At 40.5% G+C, this 16992-nt stretch overlaps 1 protein-coding gene across 1 annotated transcript in view; it reads right to left on the reverse strand.

The window, feature by feature from the left end:
* The window catches only part of LOC145999583 (BTB/POZ domain-containing protein 2-like), a 113703-nt gene extending 98030 nt beyond the window's left edge, over positions 1 to 15673 (reverse strand). Inside the window, exon 1 of the mRNA XM_083136614.1 lies at positions 15509 to 15673. The gene's annotated coding sequence lies outside the window, so the exon portion shown is untranslated. The remainder of the gene's footprint in view (positions 1 to 15508) is intronic.
* Positions 15674 to 16992: the final 1319 nt, after the last annotated feature.

Below are 16992 nucleotides of genomic sequence, written 5' to 3' on the forward strand. Positions count from 1 at the left end.
CACAATGTAGTATTGTTTGAAAAACTGAAGAAACTTCCAACCCGATTCTACAATCAAATAATAATAAATAAAAAACCATGGCTCTACAGCCCGTAAGGACCTTGGCTATCTCCCGACTGCCAGTCTCCTCCCACAGTCCTACCTAGAGGTGTGGAGTTCTTCAACCGATAATGGGGTGACGTGGGGTCAGCACGTCGAACCCCCAGCCGCAAAAGGATATTTTTATGACCGGGTTACGCTACTCACTCGTAGCTCCCCAATTTCCTCACGATGGTGGGTTGCCACCGGCCCTATACACAGGCCGAGAACCCAGAGACCGAACCCAGGAGGACTCGAACCCATGCCGTCCCGCAGTCGGAGCCCAAAGCACAGCGCCTTAGACCGCACGGGCACGGAGGAGGACCCTACAATGAAATAAAGACTTTTCAAAAATATTGAGAAAATATTTGCTGCTTCATGTTGCTCAAGGCGTTTTTAAACTTGCATAAATATGTATTTTGACTTGCTGTTTTAAATTTATAACATAATATAGACATAGAAATAGGGATGAAAACTAGACTTTGACGGTGCCTCGATATCGTCTTGATTTGTAAATGCCTGTTGTGTTCCTGGGCCTCATCTCGGTTGTGAATAGACAAAGCATTCTGAATAAGACGTCGCCATAAATTTTTGTGGGGGAGGGTGGGTCAGGCCATTTATAAAACTTGAATAATAATAATAATTTATATCAAGGTTTTGATTATTATACAATAATAACTAATAATTATTATACAATAATTATTAATTTACTATACTTGATCCGCCAGGTGAGTTAATATCCAGCACAACTATTTTTAATTATCTTTTTACATTTCATACAATTCATGCAATGAAATGCATAGTTTTTTTTATTCTGATATTAACCTTTCCACGCCTCATTCAAGAAAAAGCTTTAAAAGCAAGAGTAAAATTTTACTCATAAACTTTGTTGTTTGACCTCTCGCACAAAACTCAATTCCTTGGAATATTGAAAACTGTGGAACCGTTTATTGTTTGGATTAAGTTGTATAATATAATAATAATAATAATGCGTGGTTTGACAGCCGAAGGAAAAAACATAATTTGGCTCCTGTTTTTCGTTCTAACGAAGTTCTTACTTTGGTAATTCTGTTCGAATACTAACTATCTAAACTTTATTTATGTTATTTGCAATAAAAGATAACAAGCTTCCTGCTTGTTTGAAAGGTGAAGTGCACGATGCCAAATGATTGATTCTGTGTATACTTTCTATCTGCAAATGCAGTATTTTTTTCACATAGTAGAGTCCTACCCTTGGCCGCATATACAAAATTACGGGGTGGGCTCAACTTGCTGCAGTCCAAGGATGGTGCAGGTTCATAGTCAAAATTTTAATTGTTACGGTTTATGAATTATTAATACACAATCTTAAATTACAATCAATAAAATTTTTACTCCAAACAATTTGGATACTGATACGTTTCAGGTATTAAGCGTATGGCTACAAGCATGGACGTCCGCAGGATTTTTTCCAGGGAGGGGCAAGGAAGGTATTTTTTCCGGGGGGGCAAGGAAGGCACATTTTCTCCAATAATAGTGTTGTTCCCTCAAAAAACATTGCTTAAATTTGAATGTATCATATTCATGCAATAATTAACATACATTATTGCATCTGAAATGAAATTATATGTGAAAAATATATTATTTTTGGTTGACTTTCATTTTCCATGGGGGCACGCCCCCCCTTGCTCCCCCTTCCGGACGCCCATGGCTACAAGGCATGGTCTTCACAGCCAGAAGAAGAGAAATCATAAGCAGATGTATTCTGTGCAGTGGCGGTCCCTCCATGGAACAGAGGGAACAGGCTGTTCCCTCCTACTTATCGCCCATTGAAGCTATTTAAATTATCTACCTAGGTATATTAACATAATAAGTACACTTCTTTCTCCCGAAATCGACATGTCCAAAAGTAACGCCGAAGAAAAACATTCACCGTGACCCGGCGTTTGTTTACTTCACCTACCCTCGTCGTTCATCCCTCTACGGCCTGATGCCGAGTATTTCCGACCACGCGCGAAGGTAAACGATCCTCACCACGGAAGCTGAACTCTCTAGCTGTTTCCTGCGAGAGACATAGCGAATTCCTTTTCCTTCGAATTCTTGCTATGTGCTAAAGTTTAATTGCGTCGTAGTGATAGTTTTGAGTGTAGTAAGTCCATATTTTCCTAATTTCAATGCAAAATTTCGTCTGTCATTCATAACGAACTGGAAAAATGTTCTATAGTCTAAGCGTCTGCTAAATGCTATGGCTAAACGCTGCAAAATAGCTGCCGAGGGAACAGCTCGCATCCATCTGTTCCACCAACCCCAAGCCAAGGCCCAAGACGCACGCAGCGGCAGGACAAGAAAGCGAATGTTGCGAGCGTAGGGTTGCGAATGTTGTATGATCGACCGGCTGAAGACGAAGACGAAAGCTTTTAGTTAATTGAACTTTACAGAAAAGACAGCAAACCAATAATATCCTAACTGGATTAAAGACTAAAACGAAATCATACACAAGGCATTTTCAAACAAGTTACTCAGGCACGTATCCAGTAATTCCTTTCAGGGGGTGGCTGAACACCATTTTTTAAAGGGCTATAGATAAAACCTCACAATTGTATGTTTAAGGCCAGTGGTGACAATTGGGTGCCAAAACGGGGGTAGACAAGGCTTAGTATTAAGAGGCCATAGTGTGATAGTGCAGGCAAAAAATGGGGAGCAACTATCCCCTAAATCGTTGCCACTGTTTAAGGCTGTCATTTTCATCAGAACGTGAAATCGGAACACTTTCTACCTATCAACTCCTCTGTTTCCATGCTGTAACGGAACCATCTCAGTATGTGTGTTTGTCCATTTCTTCTCATCAGGCATCAAAACATCTATGTATCAGAAGTGTTTTTACGAAGCTGTTACACATGCACGGGATGCACAATCCACTCGACAACACGAAATTCAATCTATGGGCTGCAAACTGGACGCTGACAGTTCTCGAATATTTTACTCTGATTTGAGCCTGAACACCACTAATGTGTCTTGTCCTCCCATGTTATGTTTGCGGCTCTTATGTTCCGGAAGTTCCGCTGTCGTCAATGTCTTCAGTTTTGGACCCGAACTAGAACTAGTAGTAGACTTTGTTACTTTATGGTATTTAGTCCTTTTCATTTTCGAATCACTAGATCTTATAAAGCAACCAATGGACACTGACTGATCACTAATCGACTGCATGAATTGCCACACTTACCTCTGAAGTCTTATTAACAGATTCTGTTGTACAGATCAACCGCGAAATTGAAGCCGCGTATTTATACCTTCATTATATTCTATATAATGAGGGTATATAAAAACTATTCGTTAATATTGCCAGTAGTTCGACTCCTTCTCTTATTCAATAACGTTCCCTCTCGCGCCTTCCACAGATTAAAAATTACAACGAATCGTCCTACGTGTGGCGCTACCTTTGTTGTGCAGCTTCCAAATGCTAACAAGTCTCTACATAGTGTTCAAGTTCGCTGCGACAACACCGAAAGAGCAAGAAAAGTTTACGTGCAATATTATCAACAACATGATTATAGAACATTCTCCGTCTTGCCTTGATAAGTATTTCTCTCCTTAAATTATCGTCACATCATTCAAGAAGACAAAAACCTAATTTTATGTAGTGTAAACTGAAAAATATCCTGGTGGGAGGGGGGTCCCCTCGAGCCGCCAAATCCCCACCTTGGATACGTGCTATTAACAATAACAGGGTTATAGAACATTCTCCGTCTTGTCTCGACAATTATTTATCTCGAATTATCATCACATTATTCAAGAAGCCAAAAACCTACGTAATTTTATCTAGTGTAAACAGAAAAATATCCTGAAAAGGGGGGGGGGAAGGGCTCGAGCCCCTGATGCCCACCTTGAATACCTGCTATTTACAATAATAGGGTTATACGTAGAACATTCTCCGTCTTGCCTCGATAATTATTTCTCCTTAAATTAACATCACATTATTTTATTCCACACCACAAGAAACAAAAAAATATCATTTTATCTAGTGTAAACCGAAAACATTCGGGGGGTCTCGAGCCCCAGCCCCCCCCCCCCTTGGATACGTGCCTGAAGTTACTACAACTCTGTAAAATGATTAACTGGATACTCTTCCAGCGGCAAATTATTGTTGTCCTTGTTTGTTCCTGAGAAGGTAGTTTGGAACAGTTCGGGTTTTGTCACAATTTCTACATATCTAGCGGACGTCATGAAAAAATTCGGTCATCTGAATGTAATTATTTCATTGAGGACGTTTGAATTACAAGAATACTCAACTCTACAAAACAAATGTCAACGTAATATACAAATAGAGAGATGAAACAGGATTCGACCAAACATTTAATGTTTTCTTTACATTATATCATATTTGCTTTAACAATGTTATTGTCATAATTTTAACGTGCTTCATGTATGTCACTTCTGACAATTTGTAACATGTATCGTATATTTATTTAGTTCATTTCAGTAAGGGTTGAATTTTACTTTGTCTACTGCATTATATTACGACAGGCATGGGAGGTGGGGGGGGGGGCAAGTGCAGGTCATCTGTTCCCCTGCCTGATTTAGCACCGCACGCCACTGATTCTGTGTGTATTCTTGCTGTATAATGATTCAATGTACTTGCATGTTTCGGACATAACGTCCAGTTTCTATTAAATATGTTAATTGTTCACCGTCTGGTTTTTATCTTGTGCAACTTATATTAACCTACATTACCATATCCTTCACTCCGAACCTATCAGATATATATATATATTATATATACAGGATGCCCCAAAAATGTACACACACTATAGCAGACATTTAAAAATTAAGTGTTCATTGCATTCTGAAGCATTGGTATTGGAATAGTCCCATTACAAGAAGAGTCCATGCTCTCATTGCAGAAGATTTGGACCGGAAAGTGCAGATTTGTGAGTGATACTTAGCAAAATGTGTCGAAAGGATAGGTACAGAAGAAAGTCATCCGCGTTCACCAGACCTCACGCCACTAGACTTTTTGCACAGTACAAAACCGGATACAGTCGACGAATTGACAGCAGCCATTGAACGAGAATGCCACAAATACTGAACGAAATGATCATTCTTGGTGTTTGAATTCCGTAGCTTCCGTGTTTCCAGCAGTCCCTGGATCGGAAGGGTCATCAGTTTGAGAACAGGCGTTGACAAAGAATCATATCTGTAGATTCTGTTAAATTTTGGGAATCAGCTGTATCATAATAAACACTGACTTTGTAATCATTCAAAATGTGTATACATTTTATTGGGACACCCTGTATTAGCTTGATATAGGCCTACATTATATTATTCGTATCAATATCGTTTTAACATTTAACAATGTAAATGTTAATAAACCTACTTTTTGTGTGTGATATTAATATAACCTTCAAAAACTTTTCAACCAATGGTTTTTGAGATGTTTATTTGATTAGTGTAAAATGTTTACTAAACCAACGAGAGGGGTTTGAACCCTTGCATACGACCATGGTTCTACTTCACGTATTATTCGTACCATCCTCTCTGCACCAACACAAAAGAATGCTACAATCTGACTCATGCGTAACTGAACACATGTGCGAATTTGCAAAACCGGAATTAATGGAAGGACAGCTTAACACTTAAGCAATTTCCCTGCAGAGGGCAACACTTGCAGCTAGCAATTTGCGCAATGATTAAAACAAATGAGCGGCGAATTTGTGGCAGCTCTTTCGTCACTTCCCAACAAGGGTGCTACTCGTTTTTGGTGGCAGTAGGCCCGCTTTTTTCATTCACTTGCTAATCTCCCTCCTCCTTTATGCGTTGTTCAGTTTTTCTGTTCCTACTTAAAATAATCTCGTGTCGCAACTAGAAAGAAAGATACAGGATCAGCTGTGTAAAAGAGTAGGAGGCTGGCTGGCTATTCGAGATTCAAGCTATCCGATATGACATCTGGCGAGAGATTTTGGAACTACTCAGGCTGTCTGGGAATGCTTGTTGAAGTTCACTTTATGCATAGATGGTCTGATCGGGACTGGACCTACAGTTTGAAGTGGGATCCGAATCAGTATGTAATCTGCCTTCACCGGGTATCGAACCCGGGGCTCCTTGATTACAAGGCGACGACGCAAGCAATCTTCACGATAGGGGAGGTGGGGAATGCTTGTCTCGTCATGTAGACACAAATGGAGAAAACGCAAGAATGGTACAGTCACGGGCAATTCTGGGTTGTAATGAATACATTGATTTTCAATGGAATCGTTACAATCCACAAGTGTCCGTGACTTATCGAGCCAACGACAACCACCCAAAGTCTCTCTCCTACGTCACATGTTGATATCATTCATATGTTATCCTCACGGAATATATTTGACAAATGCAAGGCAAAAATGGATCTCAAAATATGACATGCAGCGTTACACTTCGCAATAAATATCTCCCCAAGTTCAGTCCAACTAAGGTATTATTTTTCTTTAATGCGTTCCAAGCACTCCACAAAATGCACCCCTGTAAAGACGAAAATTATTTTTACAGCAATTTTTCACTAATACGTATGTCATCTCGAATATTTTCATTTATAACATGAGGTACGAACAACAACACTATCTTACAACGCAAACGCATACGCACTTATTGTGACTGAATTTTCTGTATTTCTGATCACAGTCGTTACGTAGAAACTTCAGAGTTCACATTGATTACGCAACACACGAAAATATTACGAAAATTCAAAAGTTCCTTCTATTCTGAAGTGGACACCTGGAGGAAACTCTGGGGGGGGTAAAGGCGGCCAGAAGCGTGGTGCTGATCACATCACCCCAGCTCGGCAGAGATCAAGAACGTGTGGAGCCCTAACCCCACACCCTCTATACGCCTTCATGGCGTGGTGCAAAGCACAGGGGAGCAGTTTACTATTTATTCTGAAGCAGATTACCAAGAATCACGTTGTACAGTGGGATGAATGAGTATTACCAAGCAATTAGTCCATCGCCATATTCACGCACTCAAGCTGGTGACAACTTCTGCACCAGCATACGTATAAATTCATCCCTTAAAAACACGTATGATACAAGAGAAAAAATAATGAAAATAATCATCGAGCAATATTTCTGCTCCCACTGTACACACGAATATAAACAAACGATCTATCCCATAGATGGAGCGACACTAGAGCCATAGTGGTAATTTGAATAGCGAATGAGGTGCTAATAACATATTCCATTGTAGTCCCGGATATTTCTGGCTTGTAACGATTCTATCGAAAGTCGAAAGTTCATTGTAACACTAAGCGAAAAACCCTTTCTTAATAACGATTATTTTGTCTGACGCTTCGTTTTGACGCTACAAGCACTAGAAAAAATGGATTTCTATCCTGAACTAGTACAGGTTCACAATTTTCGCTAATAGATTAAGTGTGCAATAACAATAACAAAATATATTACCAATTGGCCACTACACTAGTATGTTCTAATATGTTGCACACAAACAATTTTGGCTTGTGCGGAATATTCGCGCTTGTTTACCAAAGCGTCTCGATTTACAGAGGTGTCTTGGGTCTCAGTAGTTCAGTACTCTTAGACTGCCATATACGCGTACTTTAGGACGACGAGGCAACATTTCATTCCGGAGACAGACCCAAAATACAACACAAACGAAAACGATTTTTTTGGCCTGCCGCATCCGTAACAGCGTCTGCTGTTCTTCCATTCTTGTCCATTGTACATTTTTTTATCAGCTGCAACGAGTTCCCAGGAACTATGGACCCACCCACATTCTCAACATGAGCGTTTGATAAAACTCCTCGCCAACGAGCCTGTCTGAAGAGAATTACGACACCCTTCTTCACGTTGGATCATGTTTTGGAGAAGCATTTGTCCGAACATTCAGCTTACACTTTTGCCTAACGTAAGGAATTTTCAGAACCATTTCTAAAATAACAAGCTTCACAGAGAGAGTGTGTGAGAGAGAGAGAGGGAGAGGGAGAGAGGGAGAGAAAGAGAGAGAGAGGGAAGAGAGAGAGAGAAAGAGAGAGAGAGAGAAAGAGAGAGAAAGAGAGAGAGAGAGAAAGAGAAAGAGAGAAAAAGAGAAAGAGAGAAAGAGAGAGAGAAACAGAGAGAGATGGAAGAGAGAGAGAAAGAGAGAGAGGGGGAAGAGAGAAAGAGAGAGAGAGAAAGAGAGAGAGAGGGAAGAGAGAAAGAGAGAGAAAGAGAGAAAGAAAGAGAGAAAGAGAGAGAGAGAAAGAGAGAGAGAGAAAGAGAGAAAGAGAGTGAGAAAGAGAGAGAGAGAAAGAGAGAGAGAAAGAGAGAGAGAAAGAGAAAGAGAGAGAGAAAGAGAGAGAGAGAAAGAGAGAGAGAAAGAGAGAGAGAGAAAGAGAGAGAGAGAGAAAGAGAGTGAGGAAGAGATAGAGACAAAGAGAGAGAAAGAGAAAGAGAATGAAAGAAAATTACAGAAACTGTGGAAGAACGGAGGAGAATGAAAAGAAAAGAAAAGAGTAGGAAAATAGCTGTACAAAGAAAGAAAAAGAAAAGATGGTAGAAAGGAAGAGAGAAGTAAATATACAATAAAGAAGGGAGAGAAAGAGATGAAAATATGTGTTTCGTAGAGAAGGAAATAGAAAAATATAAAAGAAAATCAGGAAAGGGATAGAAATGAAATAGAAACAAAGGAAGGAAAACAGAGAGAAGGAAATGCAATGCAACAGAAAAGGAAAGATACACACAAAGAGACAGAAAAATGAAAGACGGAAGAAAGTCAGAGTGAGAGAGGAAAATATATCACTGTTTTGCAAAGAAAGAAAACAAGAGACAAAATAAGAAAGACTAAAAAATAGAAGAGAGAGAAGGGAAGAAAGGAAGGGCGGAGGATAGAATTAAAACCAAAAATAGGGACAAAGTAAAGAAGAAAGAGAAACAGAGAAGTAACTGAGGAAGAGAGAAAGGGGGAATGATAAAGGTTAAAAAAGACCACAGAAGAACCATAACCAATCTCAAAAAATTCTCCACCGTAGTTAATGTGTTATATTATAAACAGTCAAGGAAAAGAAGAGGAAGAAATAAGAGATAGAATCATGAAGACAGGAAAGCTATATCAAATGATAAACCGAGGATTTATAGGCAAAAAAGAAATATCTACCCAAACAAAATTCACTGTATATAAAACAATTTATATACCAACACTTACATATAGCAGTGAAAATTGGACAATGACTGGAAAACACCTGCAAAATGTACAAACAATGGAAATGAGGTACCTTCGAAGAATAAGTGGGAAAACCAGGAAAGATCGGATAAGGAATCAAACCATCCGGCAATCTTTAAATGCTCAGCCACTACAAGAAACAGTTGAACGTAATCAACTCAGATGGTTCGGCCATTTGAGCAGAATGAGTGAGACGAGACTGCCAAAACAGATATGGGAAGCACGTCCACAAGGAACAAGACCAAAAGGAAGACCAAGAAAGACATGGAATATGAGTGTCAAAGAGATTTTGGAGAAACGAAGCATAAGATGGAAAGAGGCACAGGAAAAGGCGATGGACAGAAACGTCTGGAGAACTCTCTGTAACCCCTCGACACCGGCAGGTAGAAGAGGACGCGACTAAGTAAGTAAGTAAGTTAATGTGTTGCAAAGAAACAAAACGTCTGCGTCGAATAAAAATATCTAATTAAAAAATAGATTATTTTTGTGCTTTTTCGTGTAAGTGTTAGTGATCGTACATTCCTTTAAAAATACGTACAATATAAGAATAGTGCTGGGAAGTTTGTGTGGCATTATCTGCGCATCCCACTGTACAGTTCTTTCAAATGTGTGGTGGGAACTTTAGATCGAGTTCCTTTTTGCCATGGCCAACTCCAATCACCCGACATGGACACGTCAATGTCCCACCAACCAAGCTGCTAAAGAAACTTGTGGATTCCTGAACTGCAAAACATCCGTGCCAGGTCCTCGACCAAAAAAAAAACCCTTCCCAACACAAAATAGTTTTGTTCGGCACTCAAGGGACAATGGAACGAAAATTCCTTCAACCTTATCGATAACAAGAAGAGCGACGCAGGTAGCTCATGCTTCCCTACACCTGCTCTGCTTAGAACGTGCTAAATATAGTTCAATGGAACTCCCAACGCTGCATCCCTTCGAAAACAAGTTTGCAACTTGTCGCCCTCGAATGATACGCATCGCTGTAATCATGTAGCACCTTGGTAAAAAAGAATACGGAAGAAAAAATGGAAGGATCTTAATGTTCAACTCCAGGGCGCTTGCATACAGGTGAGTCAATATGGCAATTCGTGAAAGGAGTTGATTAAATTGATTACAAAGGCTTTGTCTTAGGTACGTGGATTTGCGAACCAAAATCTAATAAGGATCATAAAACGAGAGAAACCTCAATCCAACAAATCTCGGGGCAACCAGCCCCCCCCCCAACTTTTCCCAGTAATCAAGATTGACTGAGTGGTTGATATGCCTAATTTTTACAACGCTTTTCTGTCACTTTTGACTAATCGCGCAGATGAGGATGAGTGATGATGATGAAGGGACACTCACAAAGAACGGTCAGGACGGGAGTCGAACCTGAGACTCCTGGCGTCGTAGCGTGCTGTGCTAAACACTACGCCACGCAGGTCGGCTCCAGCAAACACGAAAAACGACAAATAACAGCTGTTTTAGTCCATTTTTATAGTATTTAAGGGTATATCAATTATAACTGGCTCCCAAGCTTTTATGTCGCAAGTATTTCTTCACAACAAGAATAAGAATTGACGTCTCCCTCTCTCCCATGGAATAGTGGTAACGTCCTTGTCTTGTATTCAAGAGGTCCCGGGTTCGTAGTCCGGTGGAGGCACATGGGCCCCACTTTAAACTATAGGTCCAGTCCCGATTAGCCTATCTGTGCATAAAGGGGACTTAAGAGAAACACACGAGAATAAAAGGCAGGATTTTATTTCGGGAGGGGCTGTATCCCCATCAGCCTCCCCTCTGCGTACGCCACTGGGGAAGAGTGAGAAATTGAAAGAAACACAGGGAGGGGGGAGAGAGAGATTAAGAGAGAGGTAAGTAACTGATATGTACAGAGAGAGAGAGAAGAAAGAGAGAGAGAGAGAGAGAGAAGTAAGTAACTGATATGCACAGAGAGGGAGAGAAGAACGAAGGGATAGAGAGAGAGAGAGAGAGAGAGAGATATTGAGGTAAGTAACTGATATGCACAGAGAGGGACAGAAGAAGAAAGGGATAGAGAGGGAGAGAGAGAGAGAGGTCAATAACTGATATGCACAGAGAGGGAGAGAAGATGGAAGGGGGAGAGAGAGAGATTGAGAGAGAAGTAAGTAACTGATATGCACAGAGAGAGACAAAAGAAGCAAGGGACAGAGAGAGAGAGAGAGAAGAAAGGAATAGAGAGAGAGATTGAGAGAGAGGTAAGTAACTGATATGCACAGAGAGGGAGAGAAGAAAGAGAGAGAGAGAAGTAAGTAACTGATATGCACAGAGAGGGAGAGAAGAACGAAGGGATAGAGAGAGAGAGAGAGAGATATTGAGGTAAGTAACTGATATGCACAGAGAGGGACAGAAGAAGAAAGGGATAGAGAGGGAGAGAGAAAGAGGTCAATAACTGATATGCACAGAGAGGGAGAGAAGATGGAAGGGGGAGAGAGATTGAGAGAGAAGTAAGTAACTGATATGCACAGAGAGAGACAAAAGAAGCAAGGGATAGAGAGAGAGAGAGAGAGAAGAAAGGAATAGAGAGAGAGAGAGAGAAGAAAGGAATAGAGAGAGAGAGAGATTGAGAGAGAGGTAAGTAACTGATATGCACAGAGAGGGAGAGAAGAAGGAAAGGAGAGAAGAAGAAGGGAGAGAGAGAGAGAGAAAGGAAGAGGTTAGGGAAAGAAACTGAAAATAAAATAAGGGAAAAAGGGAAACAAAGAGAGCGTTTGCATTTCGTAAGTCATCTTCTTGGCGACACAATTCACTTTTGAACCACGGTGACATAACAAATATGCTCAGTCATTTGTCTCCGATTGAAACCTGGCAATGACATTGAGAAATTCATAAATTACCACAAGTTGCGGTAACTTTCGGTGGTAGCAACAGTTCTTGAAATCCGAGCTGACATAATACCAATTGCAAACTACCGTTTCTTGTAGGACGGTGACGGGTGGCGTAATGCATGCCGTAAAATACAATGACACGCCAAAGCAATCACCAAAAGTGTCCTCAACTTCTCGCTTATGAACGTCACACTGTAACTGCCTAATCTCCATTAACTCAATAAGTACTTGTAGAAAGGCTGCTCGCAAAGACCTGAAGGTCAGGGGAATATGTGCAAACAGAAAAGAAGATGGAAGGAAGAGAACAGAAGCAGGCACGTAGTCAAGGGAGGAGGGGTTCGGGGGGCTAAAGCCCCAGAAATTCTACAAATATGTATAATGGTTATTAAGTTTAGTTCCTTAGCAGGAAAGAACCCCCCACTTTTTCGCTTTTAGATGGCGGCTGCTGATAAGGGATGAGCCCCCCAAAATAAAATTCTGGCTACGAGCCTGAGCAGAAGAAATTTAGACAAAGGAAGATTGAATTGAATTGACTTTATTGCTGGGCGAGGTCCAGCTGTTGCTGGTCTACCAGGGAAAGGCAAACGAAAAGAAGAAGAAATCCGAAGATGAGGATGAATAATGATATGATGAAATTGATCAACGGACACTCACAAAGAACACCCATACCCAGGACGGATTTCGAACCTGGGACCCCTGGTGTCCTAGCGCGTTGTGATAACCAGTCCACCGTGAGAAATGAACAGACAGAATACAGCACAATCATTGCGCCAGAGAGCATGAATGGGGGGCGGAGATATTTACTGAGGGGCAGTCAGATTTATTTTACCCTACATACACCCCATAAACATAGAAATTTGGGCTAAAAAAGGTTCTTTACCCAGTTTTTAATTCCTTGCTGAGAGGGGAGGTTTACGTCTCTTGCACATACTATACCCTGGGCTGCATTTTTGCAGGCTAACGCGGCTAAGGCGCCTGGACTCACGGTTGTGTCCATATGTGTTTGGGACTGTACTGTACCTTAATACACTTCGTCGTGATTAGCTAAAAGTGGCACAAAAGCAACGTAAAATAAACCTAATTAAATCTGTGTTGGAGAGGGGACTGGCCTAACGAAGGGCGTTCAACCCACCAACCCCTCCTGGATCCGTTACTGCTCAAAGGACATGTTTATAAATTAAGAACAGAAAACAAAAAACAGGCAGAGTGAAACTACCCAATTCTTTCCTCGCCTTATCTTCATTCATTTTTCTTTCTTCACATATTTTCGTTACAACGTATTGAAGACGAAACGAAAGAAACACAACAAAAAGAAAATAACATATAAGAATGTTCAAAAGCGATAAAGGGTTGTAAAGTGGTGGAAAAAGAAGACGGAAAAAAGGGGAGCAGAAATAAATATATCTATAAATATATAATGAATAAATCTTTGGACCTAAAAGGAATGAGGAGACAGGTGAGTGGAGAAGGTTACGTGATGTAGAACTGCACAATTTGTATTCCTGTCCAGATATTATTATTAACATAACCCAACAGCTCTACAGCACCTTGGCGGGCCTTGGCTTACCTACCGACTGCTGGTCTCCCTCCCACACTGTTCCGCCGTCACCTGTTATAGCGTGGAGGTCTTAGACCAGTATTGGGGTGACTGGTGATCAGCCCGACGAACCCCCAGCCGTTGTTGTAGGTCTTCTCGACCGGGTTACGCTCACTCACTCGGAGCTCCCCAATTTCCTCACGATGGTGGGTTGCCACCGGCCCTATACGTAGGCCGAATAAATTCCGACCAGATCTTCCGATCTTGCTCAAGATAGGGACAGATGGAAGGCTTGTGTTGCTGCGGCCTCAAACCTTCGGGGTTAAGAAAGCTAGAGAGTGAGTGATTGAGAAATAAAAGAAGAGAAATCAGAAAGAAAATATGGAAAATGTAGTTACAAGCAATAAGGAAGAATATGGTAAGGAGATGGAAGAAATTTTAAAAAATAGTTTCTTGTTTGAGTTTTGAAGTCTACTTTATGCACACAGGCCAATCGGGACTGGACCTACAGTTTAAAATAAAATCTGAACCACTATGTGCCTCCACCGGGTATCAAACCCGGGACCCCTCGATTGCAAGGAAACTATGAACATTACCACAACGCTATTTGGGAGAACATAAAGAAAAATTAAACGCACTTGCAAAATCTTAGTTAAAAAACTTGACGTTTTCCCGAACTATCACAAATGTAATCAATTTTTCTGGACTCTTAATTTTTCGGCGAATGAGAGCTCACATTCTGGTCTAAGGCACGACCGTTCTTGTATAAATCTTGAATCAGTTTAAAAACTTTACTTGTAAAAGTTTTATTTGAAGTCCACTTTATGTTCAGGGCTAATCGGGACAGTTGAAAGTGAAATCCGAACCAATGTGTAGTGTACCACCAAGGATAAAACCCTTGATCCCTGCCCTACATTGAATCAGTTGTCATATACAAATGTTATCTGGGTAGGGATAATACTGTATATTTATTTGCCACTTTAGTCCTTTGATCCTATGGACGCCCCTTTAAAAATAGAAAAATGTTGTTTGTTTTTTGCAGATGATGTTGAACATATACGATTTCAGTTGTTTTTAGCTCACAGAGATGTGTTTTTTTTTAAGCCTGAAGCAATGCAACCCGAAGGCTTCACGCATAGCACCCGAGACGACAATCAACAACCGCATTATAAAAACAAAATAGTAATACAAAGTCAATAAATTTACAATAAATATTATTTTAGATTAAAATGTATTATAAAATAAAAGCAAATCAAACAAGAAGGATTCAAAACTTGCAAAAGGCTTGACGCAATTTTCGACGTTTTTGTTAGGTTATGTGAAGTTATCATTCCACGTGCTTTTTTGCTATTACTCAAATTCACAACCGGTTTTTACGAATAAAAAACGGCAACATAGAAGGATCCGTACTTTGGGATCAATTTTGTCGGTTATTTGTGGTTTCCGCACACTGAAACAGATTTTATATTACATAAAACATCGAAATTTATCGATTAATAAAAGAGTTCTGTTTGGTTTGAGTTGGTGTCTTAAGTCCACCTTATGCACAGTAAGGCTAATCGGGACTGAACCTACAGTTTAAAGTGGGATCCAAAGCACTATGTGCCTCCGCCGGGTAGCGAAGATTTAAAAAATAATTTCACATAATTCTCGAGTGATACAGTTTGTAAAGGGTTCTGTGATAGTGTCAGCTAAAACATGTAAAGTGATGGCGGAACTGATACATTAATGCGTACAGCGTCATATTTAAAGAAGTTCCTTTTTTAAAGTTTGACACTTCGCTAACCTCCATGTTGCAAAGCACGAGGAAGGAAACTTGTTATGACTGATAAGAAGTCAGACAGGAAGTGTTGCGAAAAAGCAAACAATTCAGTCTACTTACCTTTATTTTCGTTGATCTTTTGTCGAAAAGTGCACTACTTCTAAAGACACAGGATAATAGCCCTTGCACCGATCGGCTCGTGGAGTTCCCGAGTGCTTGATTCATTCGCTGTATGGCACGCGTGAACCAGCTGACACATAAAACACAATTCCAGCACCTCCCTCGTTACTTCTAACGCAGACTGAACGTTTCGTCTGCTGCAAAGAGCCGGCACACTCCACTCCCGTTCGCGCATGCGCAGTTCGGTCTGATTCCCAACATTCCGAAAATAAACATTGTTATATTTGCCTTGTGCAACGAAACGAATTGTGATAAAACCGTTCTGTTCCTCTTAATCTTGGTTACCCAAATAAGGTGATAACGATTTGTGTGCAAGTGTTGATGAAGAAAGTTTGACCAATTGAATTTAATGTTTGTGATATAACGATACGTCATAAAGTATCTTGCATCCAAATAAATAAAAATCCTTCTCATCATGGATACTTGTAGAGACTTGAAACATGTACGGGATTGTCCCGACATTAAAAGTATAGAGTTATCATGGTCTGGTCATATTGTCGACGATTCATACTTCAGGAGAAAACATCTTAGAAGGAAAGAAGGACGAACATTCCTCGACGATGACATATTAGAGGTAAAATCGTTAGAAAAGTTATTTCATTACTTTTGCTTATCAATACTCTTGTGAGTTGCACAACGTACTTGCAATGTTTAATATCCCCGAAATTATCAGAGCTCTCAGAATGCAGAAATGGTGCATGGGGTAATGAAAGAAAGGTTATCGTTTCTTTTATGTAAAGACGTATCAACATATGATGCTGATTCAAACTCATGTGTTCTCTCTCTCTCTCTCTCTCTCTCTCTCTCTCTCTCTCTCTCTCTCTCTCTCTCTCTCTCTCTCTCTCTCTCTGTGTGTGTGTGTGTGTGTTTCTATCGCTTCCCTCTCTCGCTTTCTGCACCTCATGTCTCCTCCTCTAGCTGTCTTTTACATTTCCTTTTCTCGCTGTTTCACTCTCTCTATCTCTCTCTCTCTCACACACACACTCTCTTCCTCCCTCCCTCCCTCCTCTTTCTGTTTCTGTTTCTGTTTTATGCTTCCTCGTTCCCTAATTCCCTGGTTTCTCCCCATGCATAGGCGCCGACTGCAGGGCTCGAGGCCCCAATGTTAGGACAGAGCCCCCCAAATAATTTGCTTCAGAGGATCTAATGTATTACTTTGCTTCTCTTGTAAAGTTTACTCTGAATTGTGCCACATGAACTTAACTTTAAATGCACATTTGAAATGTTCTAGACCATCAACGCTGGGGGGCTGAGACCGCTAAACCATAAACTTGGGGGGGGGTATAACCAGAGACAGCAATACACACGACTTATTACTATATACTAACGTAAGTATATAATTATGAGTGTTGTTAACATTTTTACTAAAAAGTTTCAAAAGTCGATGTGCATGAACTAGGGGAGTGGATGGGACGTTCGGGCTA

This window comes from Lepisma saccharinum, chromosome 15 (assembly GCF_977018435.1).
Source record: "Lepisma saccharinum chromosome 15, izLepSacc3.1, whole genome shotgun sequence".
Classification (NCBI taxonomy): Eukaryota; Metazoa; Arthropoda; class Insecta; order Zygentoma; family Lepismatidae; genus Lepisma; species Lepisma saccharinum.